The following is a 25,163-nucleotide window of genomic DNA, read 5'->3' on the forward strand; positions in this document are numbered from 1 at the left end:
AGTAGTGGTATTCTGGACTTCAAAACAACTGTAAAGAGAAAGCAGTTCTTTTAACTAATGCTTTTATGTAGTTTTAGAAAAAAATATTACTGGCATGGAGAATAGAGAGAAGCAGAAAATGCAAAAGTTCTCCTGTTGCAGTTCTTGGGTCAAACTTGAGAAAAGATAGGACTGGGTATTTTAATCTTTCTAATTTATGATCTATCTGTTCATTTTAATGCATTCAGTTGTCAAAGAGAGTGTGTTTTTCCTGCTACAGAAGATTGCAAAGTGTTACTCTGTGGAATTGCTCTGGGTAAGAAGGTTTTCCCTGTGAGAAGACAGCGTGGCAGATTCTGACCAGTGTATACTGGTTAGTGGTTCTCTTCTGATACGAGTAGGTTTCTTTTTGAGAAGTGGTTGTCATTTTCTTAAAAACAGATAAAAATTTCACTACAGGTGTCAGTTGCTCGTGTAAGATAACTTTACATCTGCAAACACTTAGGATGGGATTTGCCTAAGTTCACCCTGAAGAAGAGCAATGACACTCCTTTTGAGTTCAAAAGCTCTACCTGCATAACGCCTCATACCATTGAAATAACATAGAGTGAGTAAGGAGAGAAGTAAGGCATGTCCTGAGTAAGTAAGGGGTCTCTTAATGAAAAGGCCCTCTCCATCCATTCAGAGTATGCACCTCAGTCAGTCAGTCGTCAGCCACTCACTCACTCACTCACTCACTCATTCACTCACTCACTCACTCACTCTTTAACAGGAAGAATTTACAAGTGAGACCTGTAGATAAAAAAAAACCCTTTCCCCTCCACCCTCTACACTTGGTAGTTTAGTCATTCTACACTACCATTTCATACTTTCACCAGGTTTCACCAACTTCTTTTACCAGTACAGACATGGATGTTAAGAGATAATTCACACTTTTGAACCAATGTTTCTTTGCCTAAGGTCTAGGAGTTCATGCGGGCTTCCCTCTCAGGCCTATCTGGTCATTTACACTTTTCTTACATGATGCGACTCCAAAAAATAAATTCAGTGTCAGATGAGGGATAGTCCCTGGTTCAGGATGGCCCATGTTTCTGTGAAGAGGCATAAGCTTGCTTTACTCTATTTACACCAGCTTGAAGGCTACAGCATCTGTGAGGGGTTTAGAGTGAAATACACTGCCCATGCTTTTGGCATAATATGCTTGCCCCTAGGGGGTGAGCTGGGTGGGAAGTGGATGTACCAAGGCTGTGAAGGCCTCTGCGTTGGACAACATTCTTGGAGAAGGTATGGCTCCATGCCAGCCCATCTGTGAACCTGGAGCATCCTAAAGGCAGAGTGTGTATGTGTGAAACTGCCCCAGAAAGTGCAATTTTCCAGTCCAACTAAGCTTCAACTTGTCTTCTTAAACTTTACTTTGCTTGTGAATTACGAGTTCCAATAAGCTGTTTCTAAACATGATACATTCCTTGCACTGTTTCAGGAAAACCTCCTTCATCCTATGCAGGAGAGTGGCAAAGATCACCAACCAATAAAATAGAAGTAATTAATTTAATCAATTAAAGAATCTATTTACCTTTTTTTCCCCCCCAGAAAGGTCTTGCAAGGATAACTCAGGGGAAAGAGGGCAGGGGAAAAGAGAGATTTACTGATGAGATTTGTATTTACCTCCTGGGGCAAATGTTCCTTGAAATAATTTAAAGCAGCAAAATAAGCCTTCTAAGCATCTAAGCAAACTAGCAAGCCTTTTTTATCAGTAACATTTACATAATGAATCACAGTCTGTGTCACAAGTCAGGAGAGAACAAGATCCTGCTGCATATTGTTTGCTGTCTCTCTCTTTCCCAGTATTCATTCTACAATAGTTTGTGGTTTTTTTTGTTAAAATAAAATGTTAGGCACACTAAAATATGTCTAATTAAAATAATTTTGTTAAAAATATGGGCAAAGAAAATTTTATTTCTATTAAAAATTCTGTTAATGGATAGAAAGAAAGAAAAGCATATCTTGACATAGTTTGGAGGATTTAGCAAACCAATTTCCAACAATATTTAGAAGTGCCTTATACTCTCTGTTTTAATATAATCTGCCAATATTTAGGACATTGCAACAGTGAATGCTTCTGGCAAAGATATAATTTAAATTCAGAAGAGTTTACGTGCATGTGCATTTAAATACTTGTGGTGCAATTTTCAACCAGCTCTGCAGATATGACAAAGGTTTATGCTACCCCTTGCTGTTTCTGGCATTTTTAGGTAATTTCTTTTCTTTTTTATGTAATTTGATTTTTCTCCATTTCTGTTTTCCTCTACCTATCCATCTTTCCATCCCAGCTTATCTTTAATGTCAGCTGAAGACCAGCATGAAAAGATATGATTATATTAGAATAAATCAGTCTGATTTTTATTATGACGACACATGTGAAGCTTATTTGTCTCTTGCGGATAATGATTAAATGTCTCCTTGCTTTTGCATTGAAGAAAAAGTATCTGAAGTTGAACAGGAGTGCTGAATGTTTGCCCATGGGTTTATTTAGCTTGACAATTTAACTCACAACTGCACAAATTATCAGTATATAATATAAATATTTTCTGTATTTTTTACATTTGATTTTGTAAACATATGAAATTGAATACAAAATAGAAGCAGTCTTCCTTGTTTAATCATAAAGTTCCTTTTTGATATTTCTCTCTCAAGAGATCATTTTTCACACAACTAATTGTTACTGTAGTGTATGACAGACTGCCTTTTGACATTTTGTAACAGCAAACGCATAAAGGCAAAACAAGTACATTTTTGCAGGTTTTCTAACCACAAATAGCACATACCTCATGATCTCTGAACAGACTTAAAGTATCACCCATCAGCAGCTAACATGCTGGGATAAATCTAGGAGCAGAGAGTACTAGGCAGGGACAATTATGCTGTGCTGGTTTAACCTAGAATCCAAGTATTTTTTCTTTTCCCAGAAGCTCATGTCAGAGCTCAGTGCTGGTGAGGTGATACAGGGTGTTGGTAGGTGTTGTGAATAAGCGTAGCTAAAGGAATTTTATAATGAAAACTTCTCATGGCTCCTCAGGCATGCCTCATGGTCTGAGGGTGCATTTGCTCCTGCAGCAGTTCCTGAGCTGATAACAGAGAAATTTTCCATTTTGTGAAGTCCTGAGAGAAGATAAAAGAGATAGATAGTTCTTTTTATTTTTTTATATTAAATCATGTTTCTAATTTTTCCTCCTGTAGCTTAAATGACATTTAAGTTACTTCAACAGAATTTGACTAACACCACATACATGTCATACCTTCTTCACAGAGTACTTATATGGGAAATTTTATGAAAACTATTGCTTTTCTAGTTAGTCAGCATATTACATATCATAGCTTACAGAAGTGACAATCATGATGGCAATAAAACACAAAGGAAATACAGTTTTCCATCACAGATAAAATATACAGAAATTACTTAAATGTTTTATGTTTGTAATATTGAGATCAGTAACACTCCTTGGAATTTAGAGACCTGTTACTTTATTGTATTAAATTATTTTTTTATCATAGCCTTCTTGAATTTTACAGGGTGTAAGATACTGTGAGTAATTTCAGTCTTCTGTCTGCATTAGGAATATACCCAGTTCTATCAAAATAAACATTAATATTTTATTCAACACAAAAAGTAAGTTCGTTAATATGCACTCTGAGACAATATAAATCTTCATGTTTTTTGGAGCATGAAGGTGGTGTATGTTGAATATTTCCATAGGAAGTATTTTAATCTATCTATGATTCAAGGATATTTTGAGACGAACACAACAAAGTTGCAATTCTGTCAAACTGTCTTCTAGACTTGATGTGCCTCAGAACTGGGCAGCCTTGGGTCAGAGGGGGCAATCAGCCTTTGGCAGTTCAGGTCTCTGTGTGTCGCCAACGTGCTCATTGCCATGATACCTGCTCCACCCAAGGGAAGCAATTGGTTAAACAGAAAACTTGGACTGATGCAAAGTTACCTGGAAATTTTGAAGATCCAAAAGTAGAAAGACTGAAATGTAGCATGTGCAAGTGAAAGCCATGATAGGTGCATAAGAGGTAATTGACCAAAATAGTAGAGCTGGTACTATTCATGTTTTTCAACTTTCCTTTATATTATGTTGTGTGTGTATATTTGCACTTAAAACCAATTGTGGTATGAAATTACCCCTGTTATTTTTAGTTTACTATTAGCATAACTACTACATTAAAATTCTTTCCAAGTTATGCTGACAGCAGGTGCTGTGGTGTGGCCAGGTTGGCAGGCACCTGCTGCTTGGCAGGCACTGGGGCCAGGTTGGAGGTTTCTGAGCTGGTGGTGCCCAGGAGCATGCACTGTCCAAAAAGTGTGTGAGGTGTGGTGGGTGCCCTCCAGATGGCAAATCTTGCTGTGCCATCTGGGGCACTGCCATGCCTCAATGGATGCTCAAACAGCTACACAATATTTGTGGCTGGGGAATGTGGTGTTGCAGTGTCCTCAGGGTGCATCAACAATTCAGTGTAAATGCAGCTACAGGAAACTGTAGTGCAGGCATGTGCCCTGAGAACACCATTAACTTTATTGATTATTTAGCTGCTTAACACACTGCTTATCCTTAAAGAAGGAGTCAACGTTATACAGCACTGAATTAAGCTGTCTTGGCAGATGGGTGTTTTAAAAATCCAGGACTTGATTTTATATACCAGTGTTTATTGTTACATTTGGTTTCCTTCCTGCCAAGTGTTCTTGTGACCTGATCACTGCTTTACATCTATTTACATTCTGTTAGAGAGCTGTAGTCTTATGGTAAATAAAGAGCAATATTCAGGCTATTTGGTGGCACAATAAATTTTGCTGGTAAACTGTGAGGCTGTACTTTCTGCTTGTTTGGCCAGAGTGGCTCTTGTTTCCATGGTCTATAGGATGTATCTCTTCTGTTTTGCAAAGACGATATATATTAAGAATGTTTTCAAAGTAGTCCTCAGAAAATGTATGGGAAAGAAAGGAAGGAGGAAAAGAAAAGAAAAGGAAACCTGAAAATCTACCTCTGACAGCCTATAATTCAGTGATAAGATTCCAGAATCATAGACAAAGTTAATAGAACTGGAAATTATATTAGCCATGCCTATATATTTCTGTCACTTTCTGTCCATTTTTATTTTATAGTCATGTTATACTGCTTACTGAGATTATGATTGTGATGTTCTATCTTTATTACTTTGTGGCCTAACCTTTCAAGTCTGAGCTTTCACGGACTAAACAATAAATTTTGCTATAACAACCTCACTTAATTCCCCTATAAAACTGATGCTTCCTGACGCTTGTTCACTGATCTGTACTATAAATATAGCATTCATAAATTTTAGAATTCAGTCTCATTTGGTCCATACAAAACAATAATAAAAGTCTATAAAACAGGAAGCAATAAGATGAGATTATTCAATAGTAAGTGAGTCTAATTCTGTTCCCCAAATGAAAAAATATAATTCAAAAATGCCTTGAAAGGCAGCATTTCCCAAAATTACATTTGCAATATGACTGATTGCTAAATTCCCCCTTTAGCTGGCACTTAAGGACTAAAGTGTTACTGGGAGAACATATGGATGAGGGAAGGGTAATGAGGAACAAGACCTCTGTCAGTACATGTGTGAGCTGTGGAGCTGTGTGTGAAGCAGCAAACAATTAGTTACCCTCCTCTCTGAGGAAGCAGGGAGAGACAGGCATGTCTTCCTCCACTGACAGTGAATGCAGTCCGGCCATAGGGATCCGTAGTTAGTGGATGCCCCTGCCTAGCATGAAGTAAGGAGGAGAAAAAGGAAAGCTGTTTTTCTGAAAAAGAATCATTCTAGATCTAACCAGATTTTCTCATACATTGGACATAAATAACAGTCAAAGAGCAAATTTCATTTTGTAATAGTCTGTTGCTCTCTAGATTCCAGATGTGCACTTCTAATACCAATATGACAAAGCACAGGTTCTGATTAACACTAACGATACAATTGCAAATTGGCACTGTGACAATGCAAATGTTTTTTTGATTTCTTCAGCTTTTTACCTTACACTTACCTTAATCTGCCTCCACCTGAGACATTCAGGTAGTGACCTTTCCACCAGATTCCTGGTGGGATTTATGTAGTTTTTCCCCCTTCCTTTATTTTGTTTTACTTGGGCTGTTTTGAACCATACTCTCTGTACAGTTAGATTGTTATTTTGTACAATCAGTGGCTTGAATAGAGATGTCTTAAAAATAAAGATGTGGAAAGGGAGAAATCAATAGCAAATGATTAATGAATCATTGGGAGATGATGTATAAAATTATACATAGAGAGAAAACTGAGAACAATTGAGACAACTTTGAAAGTTAGTTATCCTCCTGTCTTCATAGTTCAGCCATCCCAGGTTTGTCAATGATATGGTTGATGGATCTATTTTTCCAGAATATATTTCTAATTAATACTTTCAAGTCTTGCAAGTAGTTATAGATAAAAATGGCTGGACGGCAAGAGCCAGTTTCAGCAGGAAAAATTATCTACATTCTTTCAGTGCCTGTGTTGGCTGTTGCATATATTTGTAAAATATTCTTCATTTAGCCTTTCTAAGCCTGTAAGAGATCTTATTATTTTTAAACATAATATTATTCACAATTTGATTAAATTAAGAGAAGTCCAAGAAGGCAAGTGTATCTTTATTCAAATAGAACTGAATCTTGTCCTATAAATATGTGCCTGCATGATGTCATTGTATGAAATTATGTTGAAAATGTGAATCCCAGAGAGCTGTTAATAGTCCTACTAAAAAAAATGTAACCTTAAGTATTCAGGAAGTTAAATCAGCTAAAATTAGGCACACCTCAGACCTGGTTTACATCAATTTTCTTTGCAATTTATTCTGGATGCTCAAATATCATGGAAGTGAAAGGTAAAAATATGGATGGGTGAACTGACAGATGGATATGAAAAATCAGAAAATTAGTTTAAATTTCAGGATTTGAATAAATTAAGCATGACAATCATAACACAGGAACCCATTATTTATTTAGTTAATTTAGCTTTGTTTTTATTTAAAAAATTGTCAGTAGATATTGGAATTCTCATTTATTGCAGAATAAAAGAGCCTGAAGTTGGCAACTGATGATGCCAAACTCAGAACTGCAAGAAAACACACATTCTGCTGGCAGGATTAGGGTGAGATGCAGAAAAATATGGTCACGATTTAAGAAAGTTTTGCACAATTTTGCTAATAAACTGACAAAATAGATTTTAACTGATAACGTTCCCTCTCCTCCCACTATTATTAGATTATATGTAGATAATATCAACAAAAAATTAAGCCATTTTGAACTGATAATTTTCATGCTGTTTGGTTAGATACTGGATAAAATTTGAACATTTTTGTGTTATTCAGGGATAATGCATTATTAAATGTAAGCCAAAACATGAACTTCTGGAGATTTTGTATATTATTTCATGGTGGAGTGTTGTGCATATGAGAATTTAGGAGAGGACCTACATGTCATGATTTGTCCCTTTTTTCCTAAAGAAATACATAGATAAACATTTATTCCAAAATAGGAACTTAGTTATTTTGTTCTTGGACTGTATACTTTGATATACTGGCATAAAAAATTTTATAGCCTGTTTTGGCTGCCAGGATAATCAAGTTATTATATTCATATAATATATGAATATATTAAATGATAAAACAATCTTACTAGCTTCCCAATCACTGATGAGGTAAGTAAATACACAAATAATTTTCAAATCTTAGTTATCTAGTTAACTATAGTGCAGACAGAAAGACTAGCAGCTGTCCTGGATAAGTTTCATTTTTGTAGTCTTTTTTCTCCCTCCTGATTCGAACCTCACCTGACTTCTTAAGTATTTTGCTCTTTTTATCCATGGATATTATAACCCCCACAATAAAAACTGAAAAAATATTATAGAAATATCTCTAGTATGAAAGCAAATCCCAGAAGAAAACAGATGCTGGGTAAGTATCTTTTGGTGAGCTATTTTTAAAGAGCTTAGACAATTAGCAGTAAAAATTTGGACACCAAAAACTTTTAACTCATGCAGGCCAAACTTACACTGCAATAATTTAGCCCATACAATGGTGTTGATTTTAAACCAAATTTTAAGTACATAATTGATTGTTTTCCTTTTTTATAATTGTCATTAGAGCTGGAGAATGATATCTTTTTCTTAATGGCAAGCTAATAAAATTCCAGACAGGCCTACATATTGAGATTGCCATTAAAATACCCAACAGTTGCACTGAACAGGATACATTTTGGAAACTAGTATTTGTTGGATAAGTGTGGGTTCTTCGAGGTAATTAATCAGCATGAATGTTCTTTTCAAAAGTTAAAAAAAAATACTGATCATTCAAAATAAAGATTAAAAATAATTTAATATATATATATAGAATTTGGCCTAAATATAATGACAGTCAGGCTTCAAGTTCTGTACAAACTTGAGAGTAGAACATAGTTTATGAAAGTTCCTATTTATGTCCTGTCATTTGTTGGATCACATTTTACCTATCTAAAGACTGCTTTCCTTTTTGATCTGCTGCAAATCTTTACAAGACTTCATAATTTGACAAGTCATTTTTGTAGCACTACAAAAGAAATGGCTTTTATTAAAGAGCTCAACAGCTGACAAAAATTTGTAAGGCAAACTTAGGTCAATGAGGGGAGAGTACAAACAAATCTAAATATATCCAGGAAGAAACCTGAAAAGAGAAGTTAAATGATTCTTGCTGCTGGGAATTCACCTGCCAAATTTTAGCCATGAGCAAGTTTGGCATGTGGAATTAGCTGGTTTTCTAGACTACTTCTCTAGCAACTGGAAAAAGAGCAGCACTTCTGGTAAATATTTAATTCCAACTTGCTTAAAAGACCTCATCTATAATTAATATTTAATCAGCTTCTAAAGCTTAAAATAAAAAAAAAATACTAACTTGACAAAAAGCATTCTGGGAAATACTAATAATGTTGAGTAAATAGATAAAATTGATTATTTCCACTGCTGTGAAAAACAGTAAAAATTTTTTTTATAAATGCATCAACAACAAAAGGAGAGCCAAGAAAAATCTTAATTACTTCATTGGGTGCAATGTGAGAAATATTGTCACCAAGGATGTAGAAAAGTCTGGGTTATTTAATACCTTCTTTGCCTCAGTCTTTGATAGTAAGACTGGTTATCCTCAAGGCAGCTGGCCCCTGGGCTGGTAGTCAGGGACAGGGAGCAGAACAGGCTCCCTGCAATCCAGGAGGAAGCAGTTGTCACCTGCTGTGACAGCTAGCTGCTCAGGAATCTATGGAACTGGAGGGGATTTGTCCAAGGTCACTGAGGGGGCTGGTAGAAGAGCTCGCCAAGATGATCTCTCATTTATCGTCTGTCCTGGCTAAACAAGATCTCAGATGACTGGAGCTTGCCCAGTGTGACACCCATACACAAAAAGGCCTGGAAGGAACTACAAGGAACTACAAGCATGTTCATCTTAATTTTTAGAATCATAGAACAGTGCAGGTTAAGAATTACCTTGAAGGATTGTCTCGTCCAACTTTTTGTTGGAAAGGAAGCCTAGATCACAGAATCAGGATCACAGAATCATGGAATATTCTGTTGGAAGGAATCCACTTTAGGACCTTGTCCAATTGCATCTTGAAAACCGCCAGTGGTGAACACTCTACAATGTACCAGTGGATGAACGTTCTCATTGTAAAAAGTTTCTTTCTTCTTGTTATGGTCCAGTTATTAAAATTATTGAGGAGTTCTTCGACTCAAATTAAGGTGTAAATGAGACCATATGCCAGTGACAATAGTATGGATTTTATTTGATAGTAACTATGAGGGAAAGAAAAGGGGAGAGAAGAAATTGGGAAAGAATAGCCTGGGGGATGTGAGGATGGAGAGAGTGAAGTGGAGGTGGAGACAGACTAGATAGAAAATATCACCACTCCATAGATCCTGATGGCATCTTGTTGATCCTCATCTTCTGGTCTTGTTGATGGTGAAGATCCCCAAAGAAGCACAGAATCTGATGGGTTAATATATGCTCAGGCCAGGTGGCAATGTCCGGGTATGTTTTCCCTGGGCAGGAGTGGGAGACTCTGTATCTTACAACAGACTCAATCTGTTATATCACGTGCAGTCCTGTGGTGCAAGGCTCTGGGGAGCAATTTGGGACATCTTTAATGGATTATGACATCCCCTCAGCTGCCTTTCATGTGAATGTCCCATGGATGTGGCCTGTGGAGTTGGGGGTTCCACAGCTGGGACAGTTTGTGGAAGGGAGGATGGGTGTTCAGTGCCCCTGACCAGACGTCACACCTGAAACCTCCTCCACCTCACCCTCGTTTCATGGGACAGGTCTGTGTAGACCAGGCTTCTGTGGGCTGTGGTCTCACCACCACAAACCCAGCCAGATGTGACTTTTAGTGTGGATCCTGGGTTTGGTTCTCTTCTGGATGCATTTCCCTCAGCCTTGTTTGCTTTTTCCTAGGTCTTAGGACTGAAGAATGGTTTTCCATTTATCTAATCAGTAGTTTGACTTTCTGTCCAAAGTTCTAGTCAGTCATCCTTTAGAGAGGGATGGTCTTTATACAGTTTATAACTTTATATCAATGCTTGATGCATGGGCTATCTCAGTCTCTGACACTTTTATTAAGTTTAAACCCTTCACAGTGCAACTGGCACCCATGGGCCCTCAGCTTCTCAATGTGGCTCCTTGAGAAGTGAGAGAATAACCTTTGTCCTCTTCTAGTACTGGAATATTTAATAAATAGAAAAATTAATAAATACTTAATAAAATGAGGATATTCCTGAGCTTTCTCTTCTCTAGGGAGAAGAGCCCTAACTTTTTCAGTCTTTCCTCAAAGGGCAGGCTCTCCATCCTGAAAAATGGCAAATTTATTTTCAAATTAATTTGAGAATATCATCCTACTCATACTATAGTTGCCTAGAGATCTTCTCTTTCAGCAGACTTGCAGGCAGAAGTGTTAATTCTTCTTCAGGATTGTTTTCAGACAAACCAAAATATCTTTGAAAAATATCCAATTTCTTTCAGTGTGAAGTGTGATGTTTTATTCTCTGGTATAAGGTTATAATGTAGATGACTAGGTCACTACTGTTCATCAGTGCCTACATGATCATCTGGTGGTGGGATGGAATATGTGAATTTTATAATATTAATTTTAAACTTTATAGAAGAGGCATCAAAATTCTCTTGAGAATGAAAAAAAAGGGCAATGACTGACATTTGAAATTTATTTTCCTCAGCTTTGTTTCGATGACTGGAACATTTATATCATATTGTCAAATGTGCAAACTTCAGTTACCAGCTTCTGTGAGTTGAAAACATATTTTTACTTGTAAGAAAAAAAAAAAGTGATTTTTACACAGAAGCACTCTTTGTTTACTGCTCAAGAAACAGCGTGAAATATTATTTGTTAGATTTCATTAAGATCTCCTAATTATAATGGAAGACTAAAGTTGGCCTAGAAGAAGGCTGGAGAGGGACTTTTTACAAGGGCTTGTAGTGATAGGACAAGAGGGAATGGCCTTAAGCTAAAGTGTAGGTTTAGATTATATATTAGGAAGAAATTCTTTACTGTGAGGGTGGAAAGGTACTGGAAAAGGTTGACTCGAAAAACTGGATTCCCCGTCCCTGGAAGTATTCAAAGTTGGATGGGGCCCTGAGCAACTTGGTTTAGTGGAAGGTATCCCTGCCTAAAGCAGGGGGGTTGGAACTAAAGTATCTTTAAAGTCCCTTCCAAGTCAGTCATGTAATGAATGTCTTGCAGATGTGAACATGTTCATTCCTGTGTCAAGGTCTGGAATAAACCATCACTATGCATCAGTCCACCATCTCCTGCTGCAAGTATATCTCAGGCTACCCAGAGATATCCCAGTCTTGCAATAATTGAAAAAATAAGTGATTATGGTATTTTACATCATGTACAACAAGCAATAATTAGTCCTAATTAATTGATTGATATAGTTATCTCTATTCATATATTTCCCATATTGGGGAAGGTAAGGCTGCATTAAGATACAAAAATTGTCGTAATGTACACACACCATGCACTTGTCTAACTTTCAGGGCAATTGATTCACAGTAAGATGGCAATATTTGGTTTGGTATAGCTTTCCCTGAGCAAAAGTTTCACAGCTCCAAAAAAAACCTCCATTAAATTCAAGAAATCCTGCTGATTAGCTAAATATAAAAAAATCTTTTCAAATAAGCAAAGGCAAAATTGTGTTTTCATCAGCAATTTTAATTACCAACTGAGCTTTGTATGTTGTAAGCAGTATTTAGCAATAGTAACAGCTTAACTGAATGATACACAGTGAGAAATGTTTATACTGGGTCTTACCAAAAAAGTAGGAGAAAGATGGCACTGGCAGATTCATTGAATGCTTTTCACTAAGATTTCCACGGTTCTTTTACTTTCCCTTGAACTCTGCAAAATAAGAAAAGTCTGAATAATCATCATACATTCTTAATCAAATTATGATTAAATGTATTGGGATAGTTTTTCAGACTGGGTTTAAACTGGTGTCTCGGGGATAGGTAGCCATAATAACCTTTATAGCATTTAGTATTTTCTGTAGTATTGATAACATATTGCTACAGTTAACTGTTAGTCTTGATTTTAAGGCTACAGACTTCAAAAGGCCAGACTGCCTGAGGACTAAGAAAAAATCTCTTTCATTTGAAAATGAATGTTCTTATCTCGAAAAGACTCAAATGGATTTATCCAGGTAATTAAAGAGGGAATTCAGACTGGATTTAAGACTGCTGACTTAAAATTAATAATACAGATTTGTGTTCCAAAAGACTTTAAATGCAAATATCAGACCTTTGATGGGGTACTGCTATGGTTAATTTTTGTCCTGCATGATGTCATTTGCTCAGTAACCTGATTCAACAAGTGTGTAATAATGTCAATTGGCCTGACTAAAAAAAATTAAGAGAAACCAATAACGATTGCATTCTAAACCAAAGTAAAAATAAAATGACCTTCAACATTTTCCTAGTGAAATTGCCTGTCTGATAACCATGGAATTAAAAATATAAACATGAAACCACCCTTGTCTCAGTACACTAATAATAAACTGCTTGCTTCATGTCTTTTCTTCTATGGATTTGTGTCAGCATAATACTCTAAACCATGAAGATATACTTATAAAGCAGTACAGTTTTGCATGGCACTTAAGTGCATAAAGATAAAAAGCACTTTGCTGCATTCTCATTTTTTTTTCTGAAACACAGATGAGAAAGTAAAACAAAACACTTAATCACTTTGCCTCTGTAGGTGATTAGTACTCTGAAATTTTTCTCTTTGTTATGCATTATCAAAATAAACATTAAATTAGTGTGATAACATTAAAGGAATATTAAAGGTGAATATTAAGTCGAGAGTTGATACAGCAGATAGTGAAAGTTGTATTACAGTATTACACCAATAAATCGCTCTAATCTGAAAATGTGCTATTCAATATTTCTGATACTAATAGAATGCTATTATGATGCATCCCATACCTCATGTTATCATATTTGTTTTATCATATTTTTTATCATTTTATCATATATGTTACCATATTAAAGTAATAACATCTGAAGTTCACATTTTGACAACTTTTTTTCTGAAAATTAAATTCACAAATCATTTTCAACCCACAGGACAGCAATACCACTTTTTGGCTTTTACTTTACCTTCTCAAAGAACTGACATTTTGTGAGTCAGCATGAATATTTTAGGTCAATGCTGCTAAAGTTGCTGCCTTGAAAATATTACCTTATTATTACTTTTTAAAAAAAAATATTTTTTCAATAAAAATAGAAAGATTCTGCTAAAATGAGATACAGAATCATAACATTTCCAGCCTTTTAACATTTTGATCAGACGCCAGGATGGTTGGAACTCATTAGGGAAAAAAATATGAAATGCTGCTGGTATTGATATCTACAGACTACAGATCTACAGAAGATGGACATATATCTAGGAATATTTTATTGTTTAATCTTCAGGATTTCAATTAGGGAAAGTAATGTTCCCGCTGACAAAAAAAGAAAGTAAACAAGATGAACTTAATAAACTTATTGGAGCAATATTGCAAGTAAGCAGCAGGAATAATGAGCAAAAAGAGAAGCAAAAAGTGTCCCAAGGGACTAAATTAGAGCCAAAAAAGGTGTAATCTCATTTTCAGTTATTTGCAGGTCTCATTTTAATGAGTTGTCAAGAATGATGGTATGGTATGAGTATGAAGTCCTCAGACATAACTATATCCATAAACAGAGAGAAGAGATAGCTCAGAATGCCCATGTTTTTAAAGAATCTCTATTTTTAAAGCTTTGCTGATCCCTGATATTCTTCTACAGTTAGCCAGCTCTCAAGCAGTCTGAGAGAAAGCCCTGAGTCACAGGAGAGTGATGGGAAATGAACTCTTTTTGGTTGCTGCAGTGCACCCGGCACCCCCTCCCAAGATGGTGCTGGCCATGCTACAGGGACCCCATTTTCCCACCTTGATCCTTCTCTTCCGCCCACGTTTTCCTGCCAGCCCCACCCCTTCCCCCAATGGCCCTGCACCATCCTGTAGCAAGGCCAGCCCCTATTGAGGGGGGGGGGGTGTGGTAAGGTTGGATTAATTCCTCAGTCCTTCTTCTGGCTCCCCCTCTGATGGGAGGGATCACCGGAGGGGCCCCTCTGTTAGAGGACTTCCCTTTGTAAGAGAGCTTTCCCCTTTGCTGGGGGGAGGGGGGGGGCCTTCGAAGGGAGTGGAGCTGGAAACCTGGACCAGAGCTCCACTGTTTTTTTTCCCCTGAAATGGTGGCACCCAGGTACACCCCTTTATCCCATATCCTAGATGTACCTTGCCCAAAGTTCTCTTATTATTTTGATACAAGTTTTCCCCATTGCTTGTGATAATTTAGAAATAACTTCTTGGACTGACTTATATCTTATAGAAGGAAAGATCATCCTCTCTACTGCCCACAATGCTATGCCAACTTCACAATCAAATAATCAAATTGGAGAAACCACATCGCTGTTTTCTGCCTGCTTCTGCTCTGCTAGAATTTGAAAACAACAAGCATCGTGTCATGAATCCTGCTTTCATCCTTGATACAGAATGTGTTTATGATAATTTTGTACTCTTTATCTTAAATTGTAATGTAGAAAAGATTTTTTCCCCACTCATTGTAACTATGATTGGTGTATCATTTTCTGATGTCTCTCGAGTTACATTTTCTCAGTAATTTTTAACGTTGCTAATTTGTTTTTACCTTAGAACTCCCTTTCCTTTATGTAAATTCAAAAGATTGAGTTGCAGGATTTGTAATTTTCTCTTCTTTCCCCCTCCATTCCCCCCCCCCCCCACTGTGGTCCTTTGTCCCAACCCTGCATTCCCTTATCATTCCCCCTCACCATGAGGTCCTTTGTCCCGATCCTGCGTTCCCTTTTTCTTTGCCCTCTCCACGCGGTCTGTCCCTGTCCCCGCCCCCAGCCTCTCCCATCGCTGTCCCCGGGGTTTCCTTGCCCCTCTCCCCTGCCTCCCATCTCATTGTCCATGGCTCAGGTTCCCCCCAGCCCTGGCACGGGTATAACTGACCCACGGGTGGGTGTCCCGGTGTCTCGGGGACACGCTCCCACAATAAACACGTGTTTGCACCCGAGCCCCGTGTCGTCCTTTCATCTGTTCCCGCGCTAGAACTGAGCCTCGCGGAGCCGAAGGGGAAAGCGGCCCCGCCTCTCCCCTCCTCCCACCAGCGCCCGCCCGGAGCTGGTCTCGCACGGCAGCAGGTTGCAACAGACCTGCAATGGACTTCTTTCAACAGATCTCTTTGTGATTGTTGTTCGGATTTCATCACAAGTCCTTCTTCTTAATTCTGTTTGCTGAATCCTACATAGTTTTTAACACAACAGGAGAGGTGTGTCTCACACCTCTCCTGTTGTGTTAAAAACTCTGGGAGAATATGGAAGGATTTGTCTTGTAGGTCTTCAGGAGAGCACTCTCCTTTGTAATTAATGAATAATTTGTGTAGAAAAAGAAAGGGGGGGGGGGGAAATGATGTTCTTGTAACAATAGTCATGTGAAAATAGCTAAAGAGAGCCCAGAGGGATCAGCATCAAGCTCCCCAAAGGATCAAGAGCTATTAAGCCATTGCCATGACTTATCTAAACAATATAGGTATAAGGTTAGAACAATACACCTTTTATTTCCTTTTTAGCACAGGAAATCATACTTTGCAGAAAATAATATAGGTCAGTAAGTCAACAAAACATCACACCATAAAATGGGGTTTGTCATCTATGCAATTTGTCGCTACATTTCAAGGTTCTGTTCACACAACGTTATTCATCATTACGTAAACCAGCCTCCTTTACTTATAAATTCTGATACTTTAAGGTGTTTGTGTTTTTATATTTAATATATGACATTAGTGTCCTGTAATTATAGTGACCAATTAATGTACTTCTGTATAGATTTTCACTTTTAAACAGGCAATGATTATTTTACCTTAACAACAATGCATAGGGGTGATTTGTCTCAACAATCTTTGAACAATAAAAGTCAGAATAGAAATGTTTTCTTTTTATTCAGTCCTTTACAATTCAAAGGAGAAGATATCTGAAACTATTAGTCTGAATCATGGAATAAATTAATTATAGAATTAATTTTTTCAGGCTCAGATATAAAGTCTGATTTCTGTTGAAACTTAAATATATAATTATTACATTCTGCATTTGTTTCAAGCACTTCCTTTAGTGTTGGGATATTTCTTCTAAACAAATAGCAATTGAAGAGGAAGACCAGTTTCTTTAAGACATAACTTCTAAATCAGAAAATATTAGCAGATTATTGTTCTGAATGCCAGTAAACTTAAGAGTCAAAATATTTTTACATCACTAGCTGTGCTGGATGTAGACCACATGCAACAGTGATTAACGTCAGTTTTTGCAAAGCTGGTCAGTACTTCTGTAGATGCTGGCAAACACAGAGTTGAGACTTGAACAAAAATAGAACATAAATTATTTCCCAACTAGTACAAAAGAAGTTAATTCACAAAACATCAGAAATTTTTAATTCTAAACTTCTGAATTTCTAGCTTAGAAGATCTTTTCCCTTCTACGACTTTTATATTAGTAATATTACTGTATTAATTATCTAATTTCAAGTTAAATGTAATGATATACTATCTAAAAATATCAGGTCGCTTAATGGAAATGTTTTTTTTATTTCACTGATGGAAATTAGGTGCTTAACTGCATTTAAGAATCTGAATAAATTATGTAAATTTACAGTCATCATATAAACAATCATATGTGTACTGAGAGTCAGTGAACAATGTTACATGTAAAATACAGTCTGAATATCTCTTGTCTCATAGAAAGGCTTGGCAAGATATATTCTAGTTTTAAAATGCCTGATAAACTTGCTACACAATTTATTTACATCCATATTGCACAGAACACTAGAAAAATGTATTCGGAAATAATCTAAATTTTTGTGAGATGGATGCAAGAATTACTGAAATATATTTTTTCTCTGGTTGAAGATTAAATAGTGCATTACAGTGATGGTGCAAATTAGGAAAATAATTCAACAGCTACATCATAGACCCGAGACTTTGCACTAATTGTGACTGCTCAGGTAGTTCATCCAACATTAGAACAGATTTTCCAACTGAAATGGATTCAGTGTAAGGACATATGAGCTTCCAAGATTACACAATATGAGGTCATTCTGAAAAGGTGCTGGAAACTGAATTTTTTCTGCCTTGTTCTGTCAGCATTTATGTCATCTTTAGAAATTTACCTTGCAAAAGAGTCCCATCATTTTTGTTCAAAAAATAAGATATCCTTTGCCACATATACACAATAATCCATGGTAATCATAGAATATTTACTCTAGACGTTAGAATGATCAAAATGTGCTGGCACTTCTTTTAACAACAGAAAGCAAATGATATTTGAAGTTTATAAAGGCAAAATCTGTTAAAATTATTAGTTTTACTTTTTAAGGGTGTTATTTTTCTAAAGACTTCTGTCTACTTTTTGGAGAAGATTTACTCATGTGGGTTTTTTTATCACTTCATTTCAAGAAAAGCCACCATCTGCATTCCTTTAAAAGCAGCAACCTAAGATGCACTGGTGGAGCTGAGCTGTTCTAAGTCAAGAGCAGCTGTTTAAAGTATTCAGACATGTTGAATACTTTAAAAGCTTGCTGCTTCAGATTTATGCCTTACAATAGACACATATATTAGACAAGCCATTAAATAAAATCAATCCATTTTCAACTGTAAATTTAGAGCACCATCCTATGTGTACTTGTTATTTATTTATTTATTTATTTATTTTGCAGTAAGGTGCATTGTAATGAAATGTGAAATTGATGGCTAGACACTTTTCTTCTGCAGATTCTGAAATGCAATTGCCAAAAGTTATTGCTGACTAGTCCCAGCACCTTCTTATCCTGTGTTTACAAAGGATTACTGGTTTGAGGGAGCCTGTTTCTCTCCATTAATCATACAGCTTTGGCCTGTGCCATCTAGAAGACCCCATAATTGACTTGATCAAGAGAATCAGGTTCTGTACAAATAACAACAGGGATGCAGTAACATAGCTCAGACAAGGGGAAGGGGCTGTGAATAAGTACATCTAATCCAGTGGGCTGGGACTCCACAAGAATTCTTACAGCTCTTGCCACAACTTTGCTAAATTTCACAATAGTCTGGTCCAAGGTTACACTACTATCTCATTCCACTAATGGTCTTGGCACTTAAATCCCTCGGTGAGGGAAGAGATTGCACACACTGAGGACCTTTACAAAATATTTCTCAGTATCTTAGAACTGCAATCTTCAGTCATTCTGTTCCATTTATAAAACTATTTTTATCTTTATGTGTTTCTTTTATGTAATATCACATTTTGTTTATATACTGTATTCTATGTTAATATTTTCCAGCAATTTTCTTCTTAATTAAATGCTTTGCATTTTTTTGGGAAACAGACTGAACTTGAATTTTTCTTGGTTAGACATCTCTGAGGATTAACAATCAGGAGTAAAGGTACTTAATATAAGTCCCTTGAGTTATATCTTTGTCATCATTCATAGAGAGGTAGTACTTTTTTTATACCAGCTATTATTGCTGAGAATAAAACAAAATGTCAGAACCATGAGTTCTGCTTTAGAGCTGAAATAGAAATTTGTATGAAACCCTGCATTGTGACTGAATAAGATTAAAGAAATCTTTTTTTGTTGAAGATCTATTGCCAGCAACTGTTGCTCTCCAGTTCTGTTAAATATAGAGCAATAATACTCATAACCAAAACCAAGGCTCAAATACTGCTTGAATCTTCCAGGAGGAACATAGGGTCCACATGCTATTTTATAACTTCACTGAAACAGATTGAAAATCTTTAGTATGTTACACCTAGACCAGACGGTGATAGTGTGACAATCAAAACCTGTCCTCAGACAGGGAAGTGTAGATCGGTGCCACCTGATAAATAAATGTGTTACTTCCAATTCTATTACAGAAGCAGTGAAAATGTGTCACGTTAGCTTAACATTGATTCATTGAATGCCTAAGAGGAACACTGGCAGATTGCTTTAATTAACAGATGTACGAAGGCTGCTGATGTTTTTCAAAGTGAAATTTCCTTGCCTCTTGCTGCAACCTATCAGGCTGTCATTCTCAGGTGACAGAATGACAAGATATCAGACCAACTGCTATAGGAGCTTTTCATTCTGTGTCTAAATATCTGTGTTAACAATATGTTCTTCTTCACAACCATATTTTAGTCTTTAAAGGAAAAAAGGCAGCAACTTCCTGTCTAAAAAAGTCAACAGTTGGATCTCTTGACTTTTCCCACAAGATGAAGTAGACTGATTATAATATTATTTTGCTCAAACATCTATTTCATTTAAACAATAAACTGCTAAAATATATGCTGGCCTGTTTCCTGATTTCCACTCACCTGACCTTGTAAAAAGCAAAAGGCATGCATGATATCATCTAATGTAACATAGACATCCATCTCAAACTCAAATTGTAGCAAGAGTTCCTTTAATATTATATCTTTATATGTAATTCAAGTAATCAAAAAAAAACTTCAGTTCACTGAAGTGCTTATATCAGGCAGCTAGAAATCCTTCTGCAGGACTGAAAAAGTCACCTTGGTACTAATGCTGAAACACCCAGCCCTTCAGTAGCTCATCTCTGTTCTGAAATTTTAGAGGCTGGACTTAAATTTTAGGTTCAGTTCCAATTCTGTTCAGAAGCATGAATTAACAAATCCTGATGTTTTGTATATCTCTATGTGTGTGTATATGTATCTGGGAGAAAGGAAGCTCTGTCTCCTCAGCTTATAAACCATTTCAAAGGATGAGGTAATAATATCTCCTTCAGGCCAGCTGTCATGAGATCATTGTCATTTTGAGGAAAAACAGGATAGAGAATTACAAGTTTTGTTGCATGTGACACACTCATTGTTGAGGTTCGAAGAGCTAGCCTCAGATATATGTAGACAGGGTACTGTTCATGCAGAGCTGTGTCCCAGACCACGTCATGCCTGAGAAGAATGCCTTGGAGCAGAATGAGCGAAACTTTAAACAAACATCCTATTTCATTCTGCATGTTAGAACTGTTTACAAGCCCAAGGTCTTGAAAATGATCATTGCAGACCTTCATGTTCTTCTATCTCTCTCCCCACTTATTTATCTAGCAAAGACTTGAAGTCTGCAAAAAAATATGATTGTTGATGATGGCACAGCTTACAGGAGCAGTAGGCTGAGCAATCAGTGAACAAGAGGAAAATTTAGTCAGTTAGTCACAGTAATTTGGATATTGGTCACTAAAAACTTGCCTTAAGTAGGTTAAATTTGAGAGGTTGTATACATGGCCATGGATATATTCAATTTAATTTCTCTTTATGGTGTTGATGAAAAGCCATGGCTGAAAATAATTTGTTACGGGGAAAAATCTCTGTATAAAAATGAAATGTTCTGTTATGGTAAACAGCCAAGAATACTAACAAAATTATTTGTATTGTCCCATAGGCTTTGAGCCACTCCAGTTACACCACACAGGAAGGTGTAATTCCTGGTAATTCCTGGCAGCTTTCCTGAATTCTAATAATTTTCATACGGAAAATGACTGCAGCAAAAGAACAGGTATAGAAACATGTCTGAATGGAAACTAAGTGTTAAAGAATTCAATGTTACACTGATAAACAAAGATGCTGGAAGCTATGTATTTGATTTGTATTGTTATAACCTCTCCAATGACTGAATTACATAGAAATATGTTTTCAATGGAAAAATGCATAATAGCAACATAAAATGTAAAAGGCTTTCTTTCTAGCTAATGGAAGACTTGTCATAACTAGTGTTTAAAAAAAAATCAAAGAAAAGTTGTGGAAGCAACAGTAATTTCCAGGAAAATTAAAGTTGTATGCACATAAACATAAGTAATTTCTGAGAAAGCCAGACTCTTAATAACAGAAAAAGTTTATTCAGTAAGAAAATGGATCTGAAGACCATTTACCTGCTTTATTGACCAATGTTGAAGTATAGATGAGAAATTAAAACAATAATAAATGGAAAGATTTTTAGCTGAGTACCAACACATAAGACATTCACCAAATTGAATTTTCTTCAGGTGGCATGTTTTAAGTAATTTTTCTCATTACACTAAAGTTAACATATCTTATGATACTCTGAAAAAGGATATCGAAGAAGCATTTTAAAAGATGGAAAACTGAGGGTTCTTTTTACCTTGAATATTTTCACAGGTAACTATCAAAGAATTCTTATGATCAAATTAATTTTTATATTTTCTTTTCAAATATTTTTTGTCTTCAGATTATGAAATGCAATATTTAAGCTAACTATATGTTAATCTGTTTTAGCATATTTGGCGTGATAGAAAAAGTCATCGTTTGGGTAAACTTCCATTCAACTTAAAATGAGGTGAAAAGTAAGACATTTGGGTGCAATTTTTTTTTTGTTTTTGTTAATGATAAAATTTAAATACAGCATTTGTATTTTTGGAAAGAATTCCAGAAAGAAAGGAAAAAAAGGAAAAGAAGAAGAAGGAGAAAGTTGGAGGAAAGAAAATAAAAGAACATGAGACCTACCTCTTTACTCCAAGACTGCAGTGTGGATAACATCTCCCTCCACTTAGGATCCTAGAGGGTCTGTGATCTGTGTCAAGACCCTAAAGTCAATGGCAAGTGGTATGTCTGGATTCCTGGTTTGTCCTCAGTATTACACACAGTTAAATATACCTTGACCTATTTCTTGGCCTCATTTATTTAAATAATTAATAAGCTAACCAAAAAAAGAAAAATATTTCTGTAGTTTAATTATATTAATTACTCCACAATGCAAGTTTTAAAAAAAAATATCTTGACAGTCAAAATAAAGAAAAAATATATTGGGTTTCTATTTATGAGTTAATCTTATCTTGCACTTGATCACAGTGTTCGACTCCTTCATTAAGTCCAACCAGAGACAACACCAAAGTGCCTCTCAGAGTAAAACAGATCAATGACTCAAGGTCCCATACTGGGAGAGACCTGACCCCAAACACTTTCATTTGGTATCCTGCTGAAATCTCTACGATTTTTCTTTGCCTTTCCTTTTCTGTTCACTTAATTACTGGCTTGTTTCTGCATTATTTATTTTTCTAGCTTATGTGAACATGTGAAATAGGTCCTGTCTCATTGCAGCCTTAAAAAAGAATGTTTTCTTAGAAAGAACTCAATAAAGACAGAAGTGCCATAACTACATATTCTTGTTAGTAAAAGACAAATTTTTTTTTGTGTTCTTTCACTAATAACTGGTTTGTATCTCATAGGTATTGAATCTGGATTCATATAATTTGCTTTGCTGGATGAAATCATGATTTATTTTAATGAGTAATCATCCTGAAAGGTCTCATCTACTCATATTTACATACATTACGTCATGCCCCAATTTAAACAATTTCACCTACTCCCCTTATTTGTAAAAGAATTAGAAGCCTTCCAGTTTGATTTTAAGGACTTTCTATAATTGTATTCCTACCTAATTTCGGAACCTTTTTTTCTATTTTCCTATTCACTTGCAGTTATCTGGTCCCAGACTTTCCCCTAAAGTCACTGTGTACTTATTATGCATGAAATTCTTGGGAGGCAAATGTGTCTTAAAATTGTCACCTTATAGATTTAAAGAATTTATCTCTGAATCCTTAAGAGAGTTAGGGATTTGCACCTTTTCCTTCAAGACCTATTCAAATATCTTCAAAGAATACTCTATTAATACTGCTCAATAGTAAGTAAACTATAACTGATGCGGGATCTCATTCCCAGATATTCTCCAGTTGAACAATGCTGTCATCACAGACCAGTCAACACACATTTTCATGTGGTTTTAAAGAGATTTTTTGAAAAACATGGATAGTATAATTTTTGCCTTTCTAGTGAGAACACTGCAGGAGGGCATGGGCAAATTTCAGTAAATGTTCTGCCAGCACGGTTACACTGCAGTGAGGCACAGGAGTTAAGTATAAAATAGCTGTAAGCTATTTTAGATATAGAAGGAAATAAGCCTTATTAATAAACCATCCTATGATTAAAGGGATACAAGCATTGCTTGTGTACAGTTAGTTCCTCATGTTCCCAGATACAGATCAGAAAATCTTTGAGGATATATGATAAAATTTCAGTTCATTACTACTTCTATTGTGTTCAGTTCATCAAATTATTGCTTTAATATGTAGTAACGAAATATCTTAAGAACAGAAAGTTGAAAAAAAAAAATATAGATCTAAAAGAGTGTATTATTCTTCCAAAGGAAAGGTGGAAAGAACTCTCCAAGTTTCTTAAAGGCACATAGAGAGTAAATCCAAGTGTCATTTTGCTGAAATCAGCACCTGTTGTCATAATGTATGTAAATGACACACACATCCTAGCTGGCCATTGCAATCTATGAACACCTGTCAGGGACTGAAATGGTTAATGGCCTAAACATTTTAAGATCACCAAAAGACTTCCGTCTACTGTAGCAAAATGCAAAGAAACAGCTGCTCATCTATTGAAGCCCACCCTCCCTGTCTATGCCTATTGATTTGGACCTCAGAAGGACCCTGAGATAAGATAAGGTAGTTCTATTGTTCAGCTCTCCCGGGTTAAGGAGAAGAAAGTACCCACAAGTGTCAGAGATTGAACTGCTAACCTTGACCCCTGCAGTAAACCCCAGGTGCTTTAGGAGACTGGTGCTAGTGGATCAAGCAATTGGTTGGGTGCTTTACTAGTGATGCAGCAGTGGCCTCCCAGGTGCAGAAGGCTGTGCCCACCTGAAGAGACAAACTGGTATTCCAGATAAGGGAGAAGGCTGATAAAAGGCATGATAAGATATCATCCCATGGTACTGGGGCCATTTCCACCTAGACTCTGTACAACAGAAACCCAAAGAAAGAGGAGCCTTGTGGACTCTTCTCCCAGTCCCATCCCACCCCACTTCATGGTAGTCTGCAACCACTGACAAGACCAGAAGAAGCTCATTGGGATGACATCAGAATCTATGGAGTGGTGATATCTTTTTTCTACTTAATCTGTTTCTCTTTCACTCTCTTTCTTTCCTCTCCCCCTACCCTAGCACCTTTCCCATATCTCTCTCCCCCCTCCTCATTTACTGTTAAATAAAATCTATGCTATTGACTTCAGCATATGGTTTCATTTGCACCTTAAAACAGGCACAGAAATATCTCTAATAATTTTAATAATTAGATTTAACAACACCATCCTTATTTCAGATCTCTTTCCCTCTGCTGACAAAGATAATCTTAGGAAGGTTGTTCGTGCTGTTTTGCAATAGAGCATGGGTGCACACAATTTACTTCACTTGTTAAAATATATGCAAAAAGATAATGAAAGCATCTAAACTAAATGAGAATATCCATAGTATCAGGTCATACGATTAGTCAAAAAAAGTTTTTAAAAAAGGATAAAGCTGTAAAGTTCTGTATTTGGGGATGTTCATTGAGTCTCTAAAATATTGACTATTCCCATATAAATTGATCATGCCTTAACCTTTCCCCCTATTTTTCCTTTTCCCTCACTCATGTTATTCAATACACAGAAGAAACAGTGGATATTTTCATCCAAAAATATCAACTCTTCTCTGAA

This window comes from Lonchura striata, chromosome 1A (genome assembly GCF_050655825.1).
Source record: "Lonchura striata isolate lonStrDom1 chromosome 1A, ASM5065582v1, whole genome shotgun sequence".
In the NCBI taxonomy this organism is placed as follows: domain Eukaryota; kingdom Metazoa; phylum Chordata; class Aves; order Passeriformes; family Estrildidae; genus Lonchura; species Lonchura striata.